General features: G+C 39.2%; 2 long non-coding RNA genes across 2 annotated transcripts; both read right to left on the bottom strand.

The window, feature by feature from the left end:
• Window positions 1-16,999: 16,999 nt before the first annotated feature.
• On the bottom strand, window positions 17,000-19,331 carry LOC121052935. Its single transcript, XR_005810302.1, has 4 exons — window positions 18,591-19,331; window positions 18,038-18,154; window positions 17,425-17,463; window positions 17,000-17,327 (listed from the first exon to the last, which is right to left on the bottom strand). It is a non-coding gene; the product is annotated as an uncharacterized LOC121052935 (long non-coding RNA).
• A 938-nt stretch (window positions 19,332-20,269) lies between these two features.
• LOC112195796 lies at window positions 20,270-20,729 on the bottom strand. The gene is made up of 2 exons (XR_002934767.2): window positions 20,673-20,729; window positions 20,270-20,595 (listed from the first exon to the last, which is right to left on the bottom strand). It is a non-coding gene; the product is annotated as an uncharacterized LOC112195796 (long non-coding RNA).
• Window positions 20,730-22,593: the final 1,864 nt, after the last annotated feature.

Genomic DNA, 22,593 nt, shown 5'->3' with positions numbered 1-22,593 from the left:
TTTACACTTTTATCTTGAGTCATATATGGAAAAATACAAAAAAAATTGAAAAATGTCAAAAAATTTAAAATTTTTTTAATTTTCGTTGCTTTTGTTTTTGTTTTGAGTCTTAGGATGCCCTTTCAACTGTCTAGGATGATTCTATATCTCTGAAATCATGATTAAAAGAGGATCACAAGATTGAGATGATTTTTAAAAAGTGGTATTCTTTGGTTAATTGAGATATATGAAAAATGCATGCATGTGTAGTGGATACGGATTTCGAAACTTTGGTACAGAATATGAGCATGTTAAGATGAGTTTTGATTCATAAAGCCTATGTGAGATATTTGAGCCATGTCCCTTTTTCTTGGAGTGATAAACGAAAATATACTCTTGATTTCTTGGCGATATTTTGATGATCTCATTATCCTTTCATTTTGATTGACTACTTGCCATAGATTAAGTTTGATGGACTAGAGAATGCTAGAATTCACTCTTGTGCTTGTTGAGACGTTTGTCAATACATGGCCCTGATTCTGGAAGGGATAGAGGCACCCTAGGAATTACCACCATTGCCAAATGAACTTGTGTCCTTAATTGTGCCTGTCGTGGGACCCCCCTAGATAAGCCCTTTTGAGCCTATATTAAGCCTTTTCATACATCACCCTTAAAACCCTTAACCATGAAGCTTAGTATAGTTACAACCCTACCCTTTGTTCTAAGAACTTAGTTGAGCTATCTTTTGAGACATACTATGTGGGTTTGGTGCTAAGGATGAGAATTGAGAAGAGATGAAAGTTCAAGTGTAGGGGTAGACTTATCCATAGAGAAAAAATATGTGAAAGCCGTGAAAAATGAAAGGAAAAAAAAAAATGTGTACGGCTAAAAAGAAAGAAAAATGTATGTTTATGGATTTTAGTCCCCCATACTTAGTGATTTTGGAGTTTACTTTGAACTGAAGGCCCACTACAGAAAAATTTGGCCTTTGTCCATTCCACTATAGTTCAAGGGAAGTTTATAATGAAGATTGGGCCCAACATGAAGACATTAGGCCCTTTTATGTTACCTCTAGGGAAAGTGACGTTTTTGCAATGCCTTGGTGGATTTCTTGAGGTCTCTACATCTACATGTGCTCTGCTAGGTTTTTAGGACACTTTGATAAATCCTTACCTTTCATTTCTTTAAACCTTAAGCATTAGCCCATTACAACCCCTGATAAGACCTTCTTGATCCTTAAGATGGGACAGCCCTTGATGTGGAGATGAGTTACAAGAGTTGAACCTATGGCTTGGGTCCATCTGTGCAAGTAGTTGGTACCTTTCATGAGATCTTTAAAAGAAAAATATACTTGTGCTTTCATTTCATATAATATGTGATATACTTGCTATCTTTCACATATACTTGAGTGTATAAGCTTTTAAGCATTGCCTTGAATTCTGAGAGAAGAAAGAGTGGATATACCTTGTGAGATATGAATCATACTTGTTTGAAACATGCTTAACAGAACCCATCACCATTGTTACAACCAAGTCCTACTTGTGTATGTGTAAATTATGTGTTTCAATTAACTCTCGAATGCTTAAACATTGACTCTTGGTTAAGTGCTAATCTTGGTGTTGTGAAAGTAAGAGATTGCTGAGACAAAAAGTTGAAGGGCATTAGAGTCTTTGTTTGTGTAGAGTCTTTAAATTTTCGTTGAGTCTTAATGTGAGTCTTAGTGTGATTTTGCTAAGGGACTAGCAAAAGCTAAGTGTGGGGGAATCTGATAGGAGCATTTTAATGCGACGTTTTACTTGCTTTTCCCTACATTTTCTGCGTTATTTCCTTATTAAAACTCTGTTTAGGAAAGTTTCCATTCTTCGATTGGGAAAGTTCCTATTTGTAAAAAGTTTCTATTTTTGTAGTTTCTATTTTTCTTTTTTAGAAAGTTTCCATTTTCAGTTTAGGAAAGTTGCCATTTTTCATTTTAGGAAAGTTTCTATTTTTCTTAATAGTTTCTATTTGCAGGACCTCGGAGCTAAAAAGTGGAAATGAACTCATAAATGGAAAGAGGAGCTTGCGAAAGTCAAGGGGAGCAAAAATGAGAAACAATGGACCACAGAAATGAGCAGAAATGAAGAAAAGAAGTTTTCCTGCTTCAACCAGGAAACCCTGCGAAAAGGAGGAAAGCTTACCAATGAAGTTTCCAACGTTACCATGAAAAAGAAATGGAAAAATGAAGTGTTACGGCGTTGGAAGGTGACAAGGCTTGAAGTTGAAGCAACAAGGCCCAAGAACTCTCAAGACTTATTGGATTTTCGGCAAATTGGATAAAAGCCCACAAGAGCCCATGGAACTAGGGTTGTGACGCAAGAGTAAACCCTAGAGATGTTGTTGCCGTGAAATTCTAAGAGATAAACAAGGAAGTTGGCGTGAAAATCAGAAAATAATAAGAAGATTTCGGTGGAGATTTTCTAGGGTTATTTTTATGGAAAGAAAATATACTTGGAGATAAACCCTAGGAGACTCCTAGCCGTCCAAGCCAAGAGGAAAAGAAGGGATTGCCGTGAAATATCAAGAAGAAACCCTAGAGATTTCGGCAAAGTGATATCCTCTAGAGAGTTTTAAGGAAAGAAAAATTGTGTTGAACACAAAAAGCTCTCAAAGGAGTCTAGATTCATCCCCTATATTCTCTAAATATATTGTTGCCGAAATTGGTGAAGAAAATCAGAAAATATCTCTATTTATTTCGGCAAGATTATTTAGGGAATTAACATTGGAATTTTGTGATTGGTTGGACTACTTCATAGGGCTTATGTGGCATGCTACCATTGGAGGAAATTATGTGGAGTTAACAAGCAATTGCCGTGAGGATTCTCAGAGATGTACACGGCTTGGAGAGCAAGGAGGACGTCTCCTATATATACTTCCTCTTTCTCAACGTCAAGGGTTCCTCTCTTTGACGTTCACACTTTAGAAAAAAATCAGAAAAGCTCTCTAGCATAGCCGTGAGTTTCTCCATCCTCTAGTCATCTCCACGAGTTCAAGCAAGGCCAAAGGAAGAAGAAGAGAAGCCGTGAGCATCCATCATCCACCACCATCCTTGAAGCTTGCTTTCGAGATTCAAGAAACCACAACGTGAATCATCCATCTCATCTCCATCTCACGGTGTAATCCGATTCTCCTTTGTAACCTTTGCTTTGAATTTCGTTGGTTATGAACTAGTTGACATATATGTATGAACAAAGTATTATTTCTGGAATTTCTATGATTAATTGATAATTTCAGATTCTTATATTGCGATTTATGGTTGCTTTTGTGTGAGTGTTTGATTAAATTTGCATGATGGATTTCTTTTGTATTTTAATCTTAAAAGGTTCGAAACTTTTAGGGTTTTTATATGATTGGTGCTACGAAATTAAGAACATGAATCAACTTTTTGGTTTTGTGTTCTTAAATCGACAAGTAGTAAAGGTTTTGTGCAAAAATCGGATTTAATCAAAGAGAATTGCAATTAGGTGGACTTTTTCATACTAAGTTGCACACTTGAGTTGATAGCCTTTCTAGGTGTTTATTGCGTTGAACATGTTATGATTGACTAGCTTTCTAGGGCTTGAATGCATGTTTGATAGGATTAGTCTTTGTGCTTTCAGTTAGATTAATTAGCATTGAAAAGTAAAATATGGGAAATTGTTTGCTTTTAACGTTTCACATGATCAACTCCTCTTGCATGACTTTGATGAGCAATGCTAGAAATTGAATTGATTTTAATCATAGTTTCGGTTTTAATCTTTGTTCTCTCATTCCATTTGTATTTTTATGTTTTTGCATTTTAATTATTTTCTTAACTTAGTTTATTTTTCGAAAACCAAAATAAAAAATATTCCCCCTTTTTTCGTAAATAGTGTATATGTGTGTGAATATTATACTTTGTTTTAATTTTAATTGTTTAATTGTTTGACAATGACAGGTGTACCCTCAATCCCCGGAATAGAACGATCCCTATTTGCTTATACTACTAACGATCTTTTCAGGGTTAAATTATGCGCTTGCTTTGAGCGCATCAGCAGGAAGGGTGGTGATGTTGCTGAGTAATTGAGCTTCGTCAAAGACAGGCAAAGCACAAACTTCCAGGTTTTCTTTCGTTTGAAGACTTTTTTCTCTGATTCTTAGTTCTTACTGTCGATTGCTAATTTTTTTTATTGTTTTTATGCATGTTCTTTCTGGGAATTCTTTTTGTGCAAGAATAGATTCATTGGAGGCTTGGCAAAGAGTTGGGTAAGTGATTTTGCTATCTAAACTTTCGTTGGGTAGCGATTAATTATCCTTTTCGAATTTTGCATGAGAATTGATTCTGGGTCTGGGTTTGTTTCAGCTTGGTTGCATATGTTTTGAAAAATCTTCCCCACTCAGAATCTGAATGCTGGTGAGTTTTGATTCCTTCCATATTGGCTTTCATTCTTGGTTCGTGTATTCTGAATCAATTTGAAGAAAAATGAAATTTTCATATTGTAAATTCTTTTGTTTCGTGTAGCTTCAGTAAACAGATTGAAGGCTTGAACAATAAGAAGCAGCACAAGGTTTGATAGTAATATTTTTGTTTTCTTCTTTGTCCATGATTTTCATGAATAGAATCCTACATCTTTGCAAAAGAAAAAAAACATAATGTTGAAGGATATCGACATAATGTGTGCCTCTACAAACTAGGGTTTAGAGTTGTAATAGGAAAGTACCCTAGGTATACTAATTGTATTCCGATTCTGTTACCTTTTGTGTACTCTGTAAACTCCCTATATAAAGGGCTCCTATTATCAATAATAAACACAATTCTATTCTCCTACAACACGTTATCAGCACGAGTTCTAACCCTAGAAAAAAAAAGAAAAAAAACCCTAGAAGAAAACATTCCTCTTCTCTGCCGCCAACCCAAACACACAAAAAAAAAAAAAACTCCAACCAACCTCACCCCAGCAGCCTAGCCTCCAGCCCACTGCACACCAGTCTCATCTTCCTGCCGACCGCACAGTCTCATCTTCCTGCCGGCCGCAGCCTCCATCCACTGCATCGCAAGCCCACCTGCCTTTGTGTCCCTCCAGCCCACTGCAACCCGCCGAGCGATACCAGCCCAGGCCACCGAACTCCAGCAGCAACAGCCCTGGCCTCCGACCTGCAGCAGCCCAAGCCTTCGATCAGCCTTCCTCCGCACACCAGCCCCCTCTATACACCGGCGAATTGCAGAAGAACCAGAGGAAGAAAAAGTAGCGAAAATGAAGGGGGAGGAAGACCGAAAGAAAAAGAGAAGGGACCAGGCCGAGAGAGAAAAAAAAAAAGAGAAAGAAAAAAAAGAAAAAAGAGAAGGGACCAGGCCGAAAGAAAAAAAAAAGAAAAAAAAAAAAAAGAAAGAGAGGGGACCCGGCCGGCCAAAAAAAAAGGGGGAGGAAAGCCCAGAAAAAAAAAAGAAAAAACACGCCTGCTCCAACACGCGCGTGTCCTCAAACAAAATCACGTAAGTTTTTATAATTAAGGTTGTTGCTTTCTTGTATTTAAATTCTTTTTATTTTCTGCAAATATTGGAATATATGTTGCCAAATGATTTTGATATTTAACAAAGCGGAATTGTGGGGATTCACGCTTAACGAACTAAGAGTGTTCATAATTAAACGAACTAAGAGTGTTCGTGTGAACTAAGAGCGTTCACAATGCTTGGACTAAGAGAGTCCGTAAGCATCAAATTGTGACCATATTAAAACATTATTGTTTGGTCTAATCCAAAAGAGATTCTTGGAAATTGATTTCTTGGTAGCATAGCTCTGAAATCTTATTATCTTAGTTTTCGTGGAAGTTTAACTCCGAAACTAATATATTTTCTCTTCTTATTTTCAGGATGTCGAATGAACCTAGACTCGACTTTCCCATGCTTGACTCAACAGGCTCGGATTACCACAGTTGGGTAACCGATGTTGAGAATCATCTCACTTCCAAGGGAATATTACCCATAATCCAGGCACCTAACCCGGATCTTTTGTTCAACCGAACATCCACAAAGCATGCTCAAGCAGTTATCTTGATGCGACGCCATATGGACAAGGCACTCAGATTGGAGTATATGTCGATCAAGGATGCAAGAGAGCGATGGGTAGCGCTAGAAGAGCGTTTTGGCAATGTCCAAGATTCCCTCCTCCCTGACTTGAAGGTTCAATGGAACAATCTGCGCTTTGCTGACTTCAAGTCTGTTACTGAATATAATTCAGAGGCTCTTCGCTTACAATCCATGTTGAGATTCTGTGGACAACCTGTCACAGAGCAAGAGCTAATTGAGAAGACTCTCTCCACCTTCCCCGTTTCAGCTATTGTGGTATCAAAGCAATACCGTACTGAAGTCAATGCTGGATGGATCATGAGGTTTCATCAGCTTATCAATATCATATCTGTAGCTGAGAAACATGATAACATTCTCGTGAGGAATTATAATTCAAGGCCCATTGGAACTAAGAGCGTTCATGAGGCGAATTATAATGCACCCAAAAAAGGGCGCAAGGAGCGGAACCCTAGGAATAAGGGACATGAGGGACGTATGGGTCCATATAACAGCCCTAATCAGGAAGGAAACCGCAAGTTTGGAGAGGATACACGTGGTGGCAATGCCACACGTGCGAGAGGAGGTCGTGGCAACCCTATCCGTGGTAATGGAGCCATGGCTCGTGGTGGTGGCGCCATGGGTCGTGGTGGAGGCGCAAATCCTCCTAGGGAAAGCCCACAACGTGCACAACGTGCACCTCAATTGAAGGGAGGCAACCACAATGATATGTGTCATCGATGTGGATCTAGTGAGCATTGGTTCAAGCGATGCAAGGCAAGTGAGCAACTAGCTTCAAGATACAGGGCATACAGGGACCTGAGGGAGCAAGAAGTGTACCTTGCAGAAGAAGAAGAAAATGGTGGAGACGTTAATCTCACCATGGAGGACTTCAAAGCTGAAGATGAAGTGCACAAGGATGCTGCAGACTTTGATTAGAAATAGTCCTCTTTATTTTTCAAGAATCATGTAATAGTCAATAAATGACAATTGTGTTAACTCTTTCTTATGTGGCATACCCAATAAAATATGATGTCTAGGAAGGTCATTGAGATAATTGGTACTTAAGCGAGCCTCGCTCCACCAACCTCTCTCTCTACTTTCCTGGTCATATTCGATTGGAGTTGCCAAACGAATAGAGTGACTACAATGTGTCTCAGTTTGATTTTCTTTATTTTGGATTAGACCTTTTTGGACCATTTGATGTAATCATTGGCTACATTTATTAATAAAGTATCGTATTATTCAATGTCATGGACATGTTTTTAATTTCGAACTTTATTTTTTCTCAGTATGTTTACTGGAGAGTTGGAATGCCTTGTTGATAGTGGCACCACACATACTATATTGCGACATAGGCAACTATTTCTATGCATGACGCCTAGTCGATCTTCTGTGACTACGATGGCTGGACCATCACAATTGATTCATGGTCGAGGACCAGCTCAATTTATGTTGCCAAATGGCACAAATATTAATGTCACCGAAGCTCTATATGCTCCTAGGGCTGGAAGGACCCTATTGAGTTTTAAAGATATAAGAGCCAATGGTTTTCATGTGGAAACACATTGTGAGAATGGACAAGAGTTCCTTTGCATCACCTCTAATGACTACGGACATAAACGAGTAATAGAGAAACTTATGTGTCGCTCTAGTGGGTTGTATGCAACCACTATTCGAGTCATTGAATCCAACCATATCATGAGAGATGACTTATGGGATTCTGACACATATAGGCTTTGGCACGATCGTCTGGGACACCCAGGTCGTGATATGATGATCCGTATACTAAAGACTTCACACGGACATCCATTTTTCAAAACGAAAAGAAGTTAGAACGAAAATTCGGCCCAATAGTGGTATTGACACCACTAATGCCTCCTTGGTTCCTTTCTCTACTTCTAAAGTCAATTGTGACTTCATGGCTCAACCAGATTCTTCCATGGTTGCTTCTAAAGCCCATCTTTCGTTTTGCAAAGCCTGCTCTTTAGCAAAATTAGGATCGAGACCATCCTATGCAAAGGACACTAAACAAAATATTCCGTTCTTGCAACGAATCCAAGGTGATATTTGTGGACCTATCCAACCAACTTGCGGACCATTTAGATATTTTATGGTGTTGGTTGATGCATCGACACGTTGGTCACATGTTATGCTTTTGTCCACCAGAAATGCTGCATTTGCTAAACTCCTAGCACAAATCATTAAGTTAAGGGCTCACCACCCTGATCATCCCATTAAGTCAATTCGTCTTGACAATGCTGGAGAGTTTACGTCAAAAACTTTTGATGACTATTGCATGTCCATTGGGATTGAGGTTGAACACCCTATTCCTCACATTCACACCCAAAATGGTCTCGCAGAAGCCACCATTAAAAGACTTCAAATAGTTGCTCGAGCACTGGCTATGCGCACCAATCTCCCTGTTTCTGCTTGGGGCTATGCAATATTGCATGCAGCTGTGCTTATTCGTCTGAGGCCTACTGCCACTCAACCCTTCTCTGCATCCCAGATGGTTACTGGGTATGAGCCTAATGTCTCACACTTACGCATCTTTGGGTGTGCAGTTTATGTGCCAATTGCGCCGCCACAGTGCACCAAAATGGGTCCTCAAAGACGATTGGGCATTTATGTTGGATATGACTCTCCAACCATTATCTGCTATTTGGAACCCTTGACAGGCGATCAATTTACCGCAAGATTTGCGGATTGTCACTTTGATGAGACAGTCTTCCCGTCGTTAGGGGGAGATAAGAACAATAATGTTCAACAGGAACGACAGGAATTGTCGTGGTCTGTCCCCACTTTGTCTCATCTTGATCCCCGAACCGCATAGTCCGAAATTGAAGTGCGGAGAATTCTCGATCTTCATAATGTAGCAGACTCTATGCCTGACGCGTTTTCTGATATCGCTAAAGTGACAAGATCACATATACCTGCTGCAAACATGCCTGCAAGGATTGATGTCCCTAAAAATAGTGGACATGGCGCCACCTCTAGAGGTATTGAGCATGGCGCCACCATCACTAATGGTGATGGCAATGTGGCTCAGGCTGGGCTCCCAGCAAGGAAACGTGGGAGGCCCAAAGGTTCGATGGATTCTCGCCCAAGAAAGAAAGCGAGTTTAGCACAAAAAGATCCATTAATCATCGACATAAATAACCCGTCTCATGAAGATATTCCGGATTATGGTTATGTCCAAGAGACATCATTGGGGGACGCTCCAATGTCAGAACCAATTCCAGAGAATAGAGAGATCTCCATGAATTACACTAGTGTACATGAGACGTTGAGTCGAGACTCTATTATCCTTGATGATGTGTTTGCATATTCTATCGCTCAAGGAATTATAGAACATGATGATATCGAACCTTGCTCCGTTGAAGAATGTCAACGTAGAGCAGACTGGCCTAAATGGAAAAATGCGATCCAGGTTGAATTGGATTCACTAACAAAGAGACAGGTATTTGGGCCTATAACGCTGACACCCCCAAGTATAAAGCCTGTTGGCCATAAATGGGTCTTTGTTAGAAAGCGTAATGAGAAAAATGAGGTTGTTAGATACAAAGCCCGCCTTGTGGCGCAAGGTTTCTCACAACACCCTGGAATCGACTACGAGGAGACATACTCTCCCGTAATGGACGTTATAACGTTCCACTACCTTGTCAGTTTGGTAGTTTCCGAAAAACTTGACATGCAGCTTATGTATGTGGTTACAGCATATCTCTATGGGGATATAGATTCAGAGATATATATGAAGGTTCCAGACGGACTTCAATTACCCAAGTCAAGTAGCTCTAAACCACGGAGCGCATTTTCAATAAGATTGAGACGCTCACTATATGGATTGAAACAATCCGGACGGATGTGGTATAACCGTCTAAGTGACTACTTGATTGGGAAGGGATATGTCAATGATGAAATATGCCCGCGTGTGTTTATAAAAAGGATAAGTTCCGGATTTGCAATTGTAGCAGTTTATGTCGATGACATGAACCTAATTGGAACTCTAGATGAGTTAAAGGAAACTGCTAAGTACTTGAAATCCGAATTTGAGATGAAAGATCTTGGGAAAACACGGTTTTGCCTCAGATTAGAACTCGAGCACCGTAGTGATGGGATTATGATCCATCAGTCATCATATACTCAAAAGTTATTAAGGCGCTTTAATGAAGATAAAGCAAAGCCTGCGAGTACTCCCATGATTGGCCGTAGTCTTGAGCTTGAAAAAGATCCGTTTCGTCCAAGGGATGAGGACGAAGACCTATTAGAGGCAGAAGTGCCCTATCTAAGTGCAATAGGCGCATTATTGTACTTAGCTCAATGCACAAGACCGGATATCTCATTCGCAGTGAACTTGTTAGCTCGACATAGTTCTGCGCCAACACGCCGCCATTGGATTGGCATAAAGACAATATTTCGATACCTGAGAGGTACGATTGATATGGGCTTGTTTTATCCCTACAGAGAGAAGAGAAACAACGGAAGTGTAGGATCGGACTCCACAGGGCAAAATGCCACCTTCCGTGCTCCTCCTCCCCTCCATCAAAATGACAACGATGTTTTGATGGGTTTTGCTAATGCAGGGTATCTCTCTGACCCTCACAAAGGTCGCTCCCAAATGGGTTATGTCTTTACCATGGGAAACACTGCGATATCTTGGAGGTCTACAAAGCAGACCCTTGTTGCCACTTCCTCAAATCATGCAGAGATTATTGCTCTACATGAAGCTGTGCGAGAATGCATATGGCTAAGGTCTGTAGTTAGACACATTCGAGGTACTTGTGGTTTGAAGTCTACCACAGATGAACCTACATGCATTTATGAAGATAATGCAGCTTGTATTGAGCAAATGAAGTTAGGTTTCATCAAGGGTGACAACACCAAGCATATATCGCCAAAGTTCTTTTACAATCAGCAACAACAGGCACTTCTAAATATTGAAGTGAACCAAATCCGATCAGAGGATAATGTAGCGGACTTATTTACTAAGTCGTTACCAAAATCCACCTTCGAGAAACATGTGAAGAGCATCGGATTGAGAAAGTTATCCAAACTCCCATGATTGTAGCAATCAGGGGGAGATATTGACATCAGGGGGAGGCATGATGTCTACATGTTCGATCTCGAAGAGTGAAGGACGTGTTGTGCTCTTTTTGTCCTTCGACCAGGGTTATTTTTGTCCCACAGGGTTTTTGTTACCTAGCAAGGTTTTTAACGAGGCAACAATCAAAGCGTCATCACCAAGTTTGAGCGGCACAAGGGGGAGTGTTGAAGGATATCGACATAATGTGTGCCTCTACAAACTAGGGTTTAGAGTTGTAATAGGAAAGTACCCTAGGTATACTAATTGTATTCCGATTCTATTACCTTTTGTGTACTCTGTAAACTCCCTATATAAAGGGCTCCTATTATCAATAATAAACACAATTCTATTCTCCTACAACACATAAATGTATATAAATTTCCTATCTTTACATGAATATAGCATAGTGCTACTGTTGCATAGAAATAAGGTGGAGAAATAAAAGAATTCGATCATTGCTCAAATTTGGGTTTGGGATTTGTTTGGGTGTGAGGTCAACTGCTGATTTAGTCAGGGAAGTGAGCAAGGTTAATTGCTTTCTTTCTCCTTCTGATGACAAAACAACTTTTTACTGAACAGAAAATGTAAAGTAATGAAAGGAGTATTCATTACATTGTACTTCTCCTGTGCAAATAGAAATCCTAAATAACACTCTTTGAATCTCAGTAAATCATAGTGACAATATTTATTATTCTCTTCTAAAGTATCTATTTGTATTATTGTAGCTGCAACTAACATTTAACGGTGAAATGTTTTTCTTTTAGGCAAAACATTCCAAAACATGTACCAGCACAATTTTACGTCGACAATGTTCTGTGTCGAATTAAGGAGAAGAAGATAATGGCCCTAAAGCCTTCTGTTGATTGACTTGGGTTAGTCACAAATTTTATATATATGTGGCTACCCTGAACTCAAAAGTTACATTTTGGTTTAAAGAAAAAAAAACATTTACATGCTGCTTTTCTATTATGAAATCTGATTATTGATTTGGTAAAGCTGTAATATTTTTTCCAGATAAAAGCTTAAGCTATTATGGAATGACTCAACTATATTTAAACTTACAATATCATGCCATTTTTGTTTCAGGTATGTCAATGTTCCTCAAGAAATCAACAGGCTGAGGTGCGCGGTGAACTATCACGATCTTAAGTTTCTTCCTGAAATAGAGCAGATGGCTGATTTATTGGCATCAAGGATGAGAAACTGCACTGGAATTTCCAATCCTTATATGTATGTACATTTCCATTTAATAGGAAAACTGCTCAAACTCCTGCTAGGTTCTCACTAACAACTTTCCACTCGGCAGGGCCCTGCATCTCAGGTTTGAGAAGGGGATGGTAGGTCTATCCTTCTGTAATTTTGTGGGGATGCTAAGGTATTCAAATTTCGGTTTGTATAGTACTTGGAAGTGAAAACACAAACTTAGTTTGAGGTGAATGTCTTACCGGAAAAAAAGTATATATATCGTTCTGCAATTATATGACTACAGTTTAGTGGCACCAGCATCACCCTTTTGCATTCCAGGCCTTTTTAGAAATGTGACTCTTTACGTTGGAGATGCTATAGGAATTGTACTTCATAGACTTCTCAGTATCATAAGGACCATAGGTTTGAGTCGATTATTTTATTGGATATTAAAACATATATATATATATATATATATATGTAGTTCCTTGATCATTAAGTAGAGTTTGGCTGCACCATCACTGCCCTTTTGGTTATCAAGCTTATTTAGAACTGTCTTTTGGTATACATTTGTTATCTGGGAGAGGCTATAGGAATTGAACACATAGATTTGCTGGTATCATAAGCACCTTTAGATTGACTAACAGTATATTTCAAAGGAAGGAACTTGGCTGACCAGCCCTGGTCAGGAGGGGCTGACCACAGCCACTAACAATCTGACAGTTGTCTTTTTTTTTTTTTTTTTTTTTTTTTTTGCCCCTTCCCTTTCGGTTCTCCTTCTTCAGTTCTTCCTCTTCCTCTTGTTCTTCTTCCTCTTCCTCGTGCTGCTCTGCTCCAATTTTCAAATGCCGAAACGACCCTCCACCACCAGCACCACCCCACCCACCCAACCAACCCAACACCAGTCCCACCACCTCAACAACCACACCCACCACCACTCGCCGCCGCCGCCTCAAACCCCACAGACTCCGCTTCAACCGCCTTCGCCTCCTCCGCGGAGCCCAAGCTCCGAGACCACGTGGACCTCCACAGCCTCCACCGCCATGCCGCCGCCGTCGTCCACGTGGGATTTCTGGGACCCTTTTGTGCCGGCTTCGTCTCGGTCGGTGACCGAGGAGGAATAGGAGGCTACAACCACCGTGTTGGAGGCGGTGGTTACGACTGTCACCGTGGTGCCGCCTTCGGTTGTTAGTGGGTTTTTGAAGGACAGTGAGGAAGAGGAAGAGGAAGAGGAAGAAGAACAAGAGGAAAAGGAAGAACTGAAGAAGGAGAACCGAAAGAGAAAGGGCCAAAAAAAAAAAAAAAAAAAGACAGCTGTCAGATTGTTAGTGGCTGTGGTCAGCCCCTCCTGACCAGGGCTGGTCAGCCAAGTTCCTTCCTATTTCAAATGGTGGTCTTTTCCAATAATTCAAGTCAGGTTAAAGAGATACTTGGAGATGAGGGGTGCTGATGGAGGACCGGCCTTGGAGAAGCTTATCTGCTTTGCTTGCATTTTGGGTAATAAGTTAAACTACTGCAACCTTTTCTTTCCAGATCGCTTAAAATAATACCTTGACTATTGTGATTGATCACCAGCTTCCAATAGGAACAGGTGGCTTAATAATTAAAAATATATATCATATGAAATATTCAGAAGCTTTCCCCTTTCTTCTGACTTCCACTCTTAGTTAATACTTTCCCAAAGTTCACAATTTGGGGTTTTCTAAATTTTAGGCATTGGATTGTAGACGACTACGTATTTTAGTCATCGCCCTCCTCAGTTTATATTCTCGGCGTGCAGAGAAAGGAAATATCGGAATCACAGATAGGGCTTTGCAGCTCATTTCCAGTAAGTAGATTTGCTTCGATTAGTCTACCCGAACCTCTGCTGTTTGCAATTTTCATTCTGAAACTATGATGTTATTTATTTTCGGTTTTCAGTTGCCCGCGCTTTGCATTATGGAATTTTCATTCTGAAACTATGATGGTGAGAGTTTATTTTCTGTGCTAAATCGCACAGAAAGCACAATTATGGTGTTGCTATCAATGCTATTTGAAATTTTCATTCTGAAACTATGATGTTATTTATTTTCTGTTTGTCAGTTGCTAGGCCCAACAAGCGCACCAAAGTCCCCTGGTACTAAGGTCTTCTTTAGCTTAATCAAGGCTTCTAATTCATTGATAACACTAAATCCCATAGCAAAGCGCGGGCATATGTTCTAGATTACATAGATATAAGTGTAGCTGTGGGTACTCCAAATGTATGCCAGAATTCTTTCGAGTATTATGAAATGTTCTTCTAGAAAACTCGCACAATTGAATGTCACAGTAACTGCTTTGGTGTAGAAGGATTTGTCAAACTTTTTAGATCTTTTATCTAGCATTTCCACTTGGAACTTTTGGTTTAACAATCTTCCGCTTATAATGTCTAAATTTTTTTTGCTATGTATGCATTCGTCATTGCTAATGAGTTTTCTTTAGAGTACTTGTGAACTGAGAATGCATCTTCAATTTATTTCCTTGCTGGGCCTTGTTGTGCCAGTTATCCGCAATGTTGATAAGATGAATTGTGGTGAGATAGAGAAGGAGATCAATTTGCTTGCAAAGAAGGCAAATGAAGGACGTCTTTCAATTGATGATATGGCTGGAGGTTCATTTACAATATCCAATGGTGGATTTTATGGAAGCCTTATAAGTACCCCTATCATCAACCCTCCTCAGGTCTGATTCTTTATTTGACCCAATTGACCGGACTTTGATCGTCTTACTGCAACAAATGGAACTCACATATCAGTTCTATGTTTAACTATGTACCTAGTGAAGCTTCTTTAATTTGTAGCAAAAGTACCTTTTCCATTATATGACAGCTAAGTACCTTTATACGACAGCCAATATATATTTGTTTCTCTTACTTTTGCAAAGTTCACTCAAGAAATTTCAGCTGCAAAAGCATTGTAAATGTGATTACTCGAAGTAGTTCTCTATTAATATATTGCAATTTCATTTTAATTTCCTGAATTGATGCATTAGACCATGGTTGAAAAAAATCGTTGTCTCTCTGGCTAGCAGACAATGGATTTATCCTAGAGATCGTTGTAATTTACATCTTCATTGTTACCTACAACGTTGTCAATTTAGAAACCGAAGCAACAGTTCTTCAAAACCAACGTTTTTGACGAGAAACTGTTGTGTAATGTAGTTGGAAAACATTTTTTTAACTAAAAACCGATGTATAGGAATCCTTCAAGCCAACATATTTTGGGTTAAGAACTGTTGTGTTTTAAAGTTGTTGAAGGCCAAAAGTAATGTGTAAATTGTATTACCAAATCGATTTCTAAGTAAAAACCGTTATTGAATAATTACATATACAACGGTATATTTAGTGCTAACGGTATGTGCTATGTATAGCTACAACGATTTCTAACTAAAAGCTGTTGTGCTTTATTATGTTAGACATCGGTCAGGTACCGTTGTGGAGTGAAACTTAAAAAGACAACACTCACCTAGACAACGAAAAAATATTTTTGCAGACAACGGTGCGGAACCGTTATCTATTTTCAATTTTGTACTAGTGAGGCTAGAGAGAAATTAAGAGACAAAGAAGATGAGAGCAGCCAAGCCCACTTGGCCCAAAAGGAATGGCAAATTAGACTTTTCACACTCGTTACAGGGGGGAAGTATTGAAGGCCTCCTATCACCAAACCCTAGCCTCCAAACCTCATTTTCCTCGCTTCACTCTCTCTCTCTCTCTCTCTCTCTCTCTCTCTCTCTCTCTCTCTCTCTCTCTCTCTCTCTCTCTCTCTCTCTCTCTCTCTCTCTCTCCTCTTGCAGCGACACTGCATCATCGCCGAGCACTGCCACGGCCGGTACCCCAATCAACACCAAAATTTCCAGATTTTCTCCTCTTTATTCCCTCTATCCATTTCTCAAACCAAAATCATGAGATTTAGCCATTCAATCATCCAAAAACCCTAGAACCTGAAATCAATTTGTGGGTTTTTGTGACCTCTTCAGTCTAAGTCCAAATCAAGGTAATCTCCCCCCTAATCTAACCTCTATTCACCCGATCTAAACTTATTTCTTATCAAATTCAAGTTTTTGATTTCCATTTGTGATTTTGGTGCATGAACCCGATTATATCTTAAACCATGAGGCTAGGCTACGGGTTGGCAAGGATTTGTGGTAAGGATCTATCCCATCACTATGTCACCAAAGTCATCAGACAACAGCCGATGACTGTCGACTGATTCAGAAAATTTATGTTGTCTCTTGGTGTGATGTCTCTTAGGTCTTCAAACGACAGATATAACCCGTGGTCTATATTTCACTCAAACAACAGAGGCATGACAATAATTTGTTGTCTGATGATGTCAAGATATGTCGAATTATGACTTTCGTTGAAATCTGGTGTGAATCAATTGCGGGCGACATATATTTTTCATGTTCTATTGTTTATTTTTTATTAAAATAACAGAAATATGTCATCATTTGAATATATAGACTTGTACTTTTTTGTGTTCTCTGTTGTGTGATTCAATTAGAAACCACAATTATTTGTCGATGTATAAGACTGTTAACAACAGACCTTTGCTTGAATTCTGTTGTTTGATATTGGTTTGGATGTCCTTCATTTGGGTTGTATGTCTTAGCAAGAGTAGTTGTACAACACCATATTAAAAAATCTGGTCTGAAAATTTTAATTGTAATTAATGTAAGAGAAACACTTCAATCAAATTATCATTATAAATAATTTCATTTGAAAATGTACAAGTGTCCAAATCCCATTACATCAACCAATCAAACTATAACTCTACAAGTTAAATCCACACAATCTGAAAATACCACATCATCTGGTGCTCTAAACTGCTCTCCCGACATACCAGCCACACTTCATCATCTTTCTTAAGCTGTCGACCAGCCACATAATCCAATACCTCTGCTAAATAGAGCTGATATATAATTGACACTTTAAAGTCTTTGAGAATTATAACCTCAATGAGTAAAAATCTCTTGTTTTCCTCCTGTGATGCTAAGAATCTCCTGTATAATGACATGGTGGACCTAATAAATACATGGTTAAGGAACAAAGCAAAAAGAAAACATAAGAGTACGATATACAGTGACCCTTCAAGCTTACATTTATCACCAAAAGTTTCCTCTGAATCTTTTGGTGTACCTGCAAGTGTAACAAGAGCGCTAAATTTCAGTAAGAAAGGTCAGTGTTTGGGCACAACATGATTGCCAATTATTAAAGCTAGATTATGGCAGTCATTATTTACACTTTGGATGAGAAAAACAGAAATATTTTAACATAAAAAAAAAATTGATTACACATATCCATCACATGTTCCGGTTTCTAAGAAATTTTTTTTTTGTTGTATAATATTTTGAAGATTCCTCAACAACGCACACAATCAGATAGGACTCTGTTCTTAAAATTCCACAACAACCCTCATGCACATTTACACGCTATTAAATTATAGCAATATATTCAGAGTCCTCTCTTGGAAAAAAGATTTTAATTTAACAGAGGTAACAAGATAAGAAGAATGCACATGCAAAAGAAAACGGCCATACAAAGATATCAGTCATATCACAAACTTTTCTTTTTCATGTGTCCTGATATCGCAAATAGTATCACTCTAATTTCATTCTTTCACAAGCACATCCACCCTCAACACCAACACACATCAGTTTTTGATTCTGAACAAAAGTACGGCGAATTGGTCCAAATTATAGAGAGGCTTTACCAGAATTCAGTAAGTGATTCGTTTTCCCATCATTTTTTTCAAACTCCACCTGCTTCTACGGAAGCTTTGACACTTTGATTTCAATTTGATTCGATTTTTCTTTCACTCAAGCAGTTCCTGGGAAAAAAAAAAGTTATGCTGCAGAAATCGTAATGCATAGAGCTGAATTTGTGGTGGCATAAATCCTTCGTACAAACTCCAAAAAGAGCACAGGTTGGTTTCATTTGAAAGCTAGGAATGCCAATTTTTCAAGAACTGGTGCTTTCAAGAAAGACTGAACATAGATAACTACTAAAAGAAACAGAAATAACAAGGCAGTGTTGCTGAAATCAGAATTTTCTGCAGCAAACCCGCAACTTTGAAAAATCATAACTAATTCTAAAAAAATCTTTTTTAGGAAATTCCAATTCTGAAATGATCTTTAAGATGTGTACTGTAATTTGTAAGAGGACAACAATTTCAAATTCCCAACCGAACTGTACAGTTTTCGGTAATAAGGCAACTGGGTCAGAAACTCAGAAACACAATTCCGAATTGCAGACCTCTGTTCTACCTTAGGCATAACCGAAGTAACTAACAGTGACTCCTCCACCTCCAGAGTTTGCATATATCTATTTCTATATATCAGGAAGAATAACAAGACCTTTCTTTGTCAAGATCTACAAATATAGGAAAACATATTAATACAAAGATTACTGGTTCAAGTTAATATATTAGTTCCAGGCAACTCAAACTAATATCTATTAATTGAATCAGGCATTTAAGTGAGCACTAACCTCATCGGCTTCACTTGAAATAGATTGATGATTAAGTGAAACCCAAAAAAACCAGTTGGTCCAATTGTGCTTGATGATTAGGTGACTATTAGTCTATTACCCTTTGCGATTTCCATAAGCTTTGTCTCAAACCCATCTCAACGGCACAGCACTGGTCTCTTTAGTTGCCAAAGATGCCAAACAATCATAGTGTGTGAACCATGCACACCAAGTGTTCGGGAATATGCCAAAGTGAAATATGCATCAGAACAAAAACATCTCATATATGAAACTTTAACACCAAAGCATCAAAATCATTCATAGAAAACCTAAACTCTGATACTTCAACTTTAAAGCATCTGTGGAACTAGGTGCCAGGTCACAACCAAACAATCAAGTACAAATTCATGCATTCAAGTTGGTCTTTTTAATATAGTGGAAGCATGTCTGAAGGAGCGGAACAACAAAGGACATCAAAAGGAGAGAGGAAATAAATCACAATCCCATAATGATAACCCTTTGCTAAGCATAAAGGCGAGATCAAACAAAATCATAATTCTCAAACTGAAATCATTGCTAAGGCATTCCCAACGCCAAAACCAAAGATCAAATAAATAAACAAGAAAATAATTCCACCGAAATCCCATTTCGAAAATCTTTCAAAAATCTCAAATTGATGAATGAAAATGAATATGAAATTCCGGAATCACCTCGGAAAATAATTCGTCGAAAGTCAACATAAATTATAATTTCGAAACCGAGCATAACGGAAATTAATATCCGAAATTCATGACCGAGGTAAATCATAATCCATCTCAGAAAAATCATTATTGAAAGCCAATCCATGAGATAAACCAAACTTAAATTCCGGAAACAAATAATATGCTCGAAAAGTAACATGATAAGTAAATAAAGCATTAATTCAAGAAAATAAGCATATGCATCATTATTTAAAACAAAAGTCCACTCACAGATTTACGCTATGATATGCGTCTAGCAAGCTCCCCGTACGTCGGGTTTGCTTATCCTCCTACGATCCCTTATAAATTGGACGTACATCCAACTCCAAGTATTCATGTCCGAGTCCTTTAATAAGCAATTAAAATCGATAAGTATTCGATCGGTAAATTCATTGCTCAATTTCTTTAAAGATCCCTTAGGATATGATGATCAAGCTACTTTCCAAAATATATAGAATCATTCTACTCGACCACTTACTTGGCATATCTATCTCAAGAAATTTTACCCACGTTTACCATTTCTGGAGTATTCCGCTCTCACGGAAATTCCGGAATATGGTAGCACAAATTACATTGTTATAAATTACTCCTTTGACTTTAATTGAAAATCCTTCTTAAGCTTAACTAATAAAATATACCACTTTCATTACTGAGTCCCTCAAATCGTTCTAGATACAAATTCCATACAAATTCCTTATGAATTAAATCTCATTACATTTTCCACCACAGAACCAAAGGATAAATAGTTGGCAATTTCATTAATGTTATGTCACCAAAAATAAAGCAAAGCACCATCTGGTTAACCATTGCACCATATCATCATCACTACTCTTTTCTATTCGTTTAACCATTATCAATTCCCTTTTCACTACCATACCAAAGTTCCAATATAATTCAAGCAACACAACTAATTCCAATTCAACAATTCCCAAAACCATATCTTCATTAGTACAATAACACAAAGCAAAACATATCCAACCCCGAGATTTTTACCATTCTTCTTTTCCAAACCAAGACTCGATTCGCCAAAACTGCATTCCTCCACCATCAGTCACCCAATGTCCTGTGAAGCATGACAAGTTCAATAATCCAACTCTTAATAATATTGGAAGTCAAAACAGAATCTAAGCAACTCCTTACCATTGTCGGTTTCTGTCAAAACTGACCCAATCATCTTCTCCATGACCGAAACTCCCAACTCTCAAAATTCCACAAACCTCAAAAGCCAATTTAAACAACAATAGGTTAGGGTCCCCCGTCCAAAACGAGTTGGAGACTTCACCAAGGGAAAAGGGTACAAAATTACCTACTAGAGCAGCCTGGAAATTCGGCGACGGAGCTACAGTGGTCCACTCACCAGTGGCGGCGCTTGCAGTGCGTGTGGCGGTTCTGACGGAAGCTAGATGTTAGGACCATGGGGTTTTGGTGAACAAGAAGGCATTGATTTCATTTATGGCAGTTGTGCGGTTCAGACGTCGTAGGAGACGACGAATCGATCCTAGTAGAATCCTCGATTTCCGGCGAAGGCGCGTGCTGTCTCGTCCGGTAACAGTGGACATTGAAACATCTGGGTTTTCTCTCCTCGGTGCCTGCTGGGTGTATTAAATTGAGATGGTGGCCGGAAATCGAAAAGAGAAAAGGAACAGTGGCGTCGCAGCCATAGGTGCCGCGTACGTAGGCTGGAGACGGTGTTTGTAATGTCCCGAACCTAAATTCACCGGTTTACTAGTCATTTGGACGGTAAACGACCTTTACTTTCACTTTTACTTTCGGTTTAGTACTTTTAGTGGCCCTAAAAGTTGACTTTTTGTTCGGGTCAAAATTTGAGAAAATGTTCTTCATGGAAGTTGTAGGGGACGTTAAACCGAGCGTGTGCATATGTGGTACGTAAAAATCGAAGATCGTATGCGAAAGTTATAAGCGAAATTGTGAAAGTTACCGTTCACGGTAAGTAGTATATATTTGAATTTTTACTGTTGGCAGGTAACTTTCCTTTTTTCTCTCTCTCTCTCCTCCTCCACCGCGTTTTTCTTCCTCTCCTCGGTTCTCTATGCAACTCCGGCCATCTCCCTCTTCCGGCCACCTGGGAGCGAACAACCAGCACCCGTCGACTCCTCTACCCCTACCCAACCTCCCCACGGCAGTAACTCACGGCGACTTGGCCGGAAAATGACGCATCGGGTCCTTGAAGTTTCACTGTAGCAGAAGTGGTCAACGTCGATATCTTCCGTTTCCGGCCGTCTCCGGCCACCAAACCGGCGTCGAAGGTTCGGTTTTTGGCAAGGATCATTTTGCCCGTAGCCTCAAGCCACGATTTGCAGCGTGGAGGAAGAATCGAAGGTTTGAATTTCTTGACACTGTTCACATTTCGGGTATAATCTTCACCTTAATTGTTGAGGTAGTTCTAGGCATATTCTGGCTTTGTTGTAGTTGAGAGAAACGTTGGGCTAGATGAGTAGGTGGTGCTGCCTGAATTTGGTGGCCATCGGAGGTGGTGGCCACCGGCGCGTGGGCCCCACTCGCCGCCACTGTGGGTGGCGCGTGGGGGCGTGTACGGTTGGTTTTTAATTCCTGTTTTAGCCCAATTAAATTCTATAATTGTTGTAGAGCTTGTATGTAAAGTTTGGTGAATTTTGGAGGAGTTTGGAATTGTTTGTGAATTTCCGAAGTTTGGAGTTTTGTGGTGGAATTATGGGAAATCCGGCCGTCGGATTTCCCTCGTTTTCATTGTGGAATATGTAAATTGAGGAATTGGAGTTGTGGAAGAGATTTGGGTGGAATTTGAGAAGTATTGGAGATAGGGTTTTTCAAGGTTTCGTTTAGGTTCGTATTTATTTTATCGGATTGCTGTTTACGGAAATATAATTGTGTACAGGGCAATGTCGCGAGCTACGGCTAGATGAAGGAACTCGTTTGCGTGGTCGCCCAATAGTACTGTGAGTGGACCTTTGCTTTTAAATATGGATGCATGCAAATGTTTTTCTTGAATTAATGCTTTATTTAATTAACATATTATTTTCCGAGCATATGAATTGATTTTGGAATTTGATTACGATTTATC

This window comes from Rosa chinensis, chromosome 4 (assembly GCF_002994745.2).
Source record: "Rosa chinensis cultivar Old Blush chromosome 4, RchiOBHm-V2, whole genome shotgun sequence".
In the NCBI taxonomy this organism is placed as follows: Eukaryota; Viridiplantae; Streptophyta; class Magnoliopsida; order Rosales; family Rosaceae; genus Rosa; species Rosa chinensis.
This window is presented reverse-complemented; position numbering and strand designations above follow the sequence as displayed.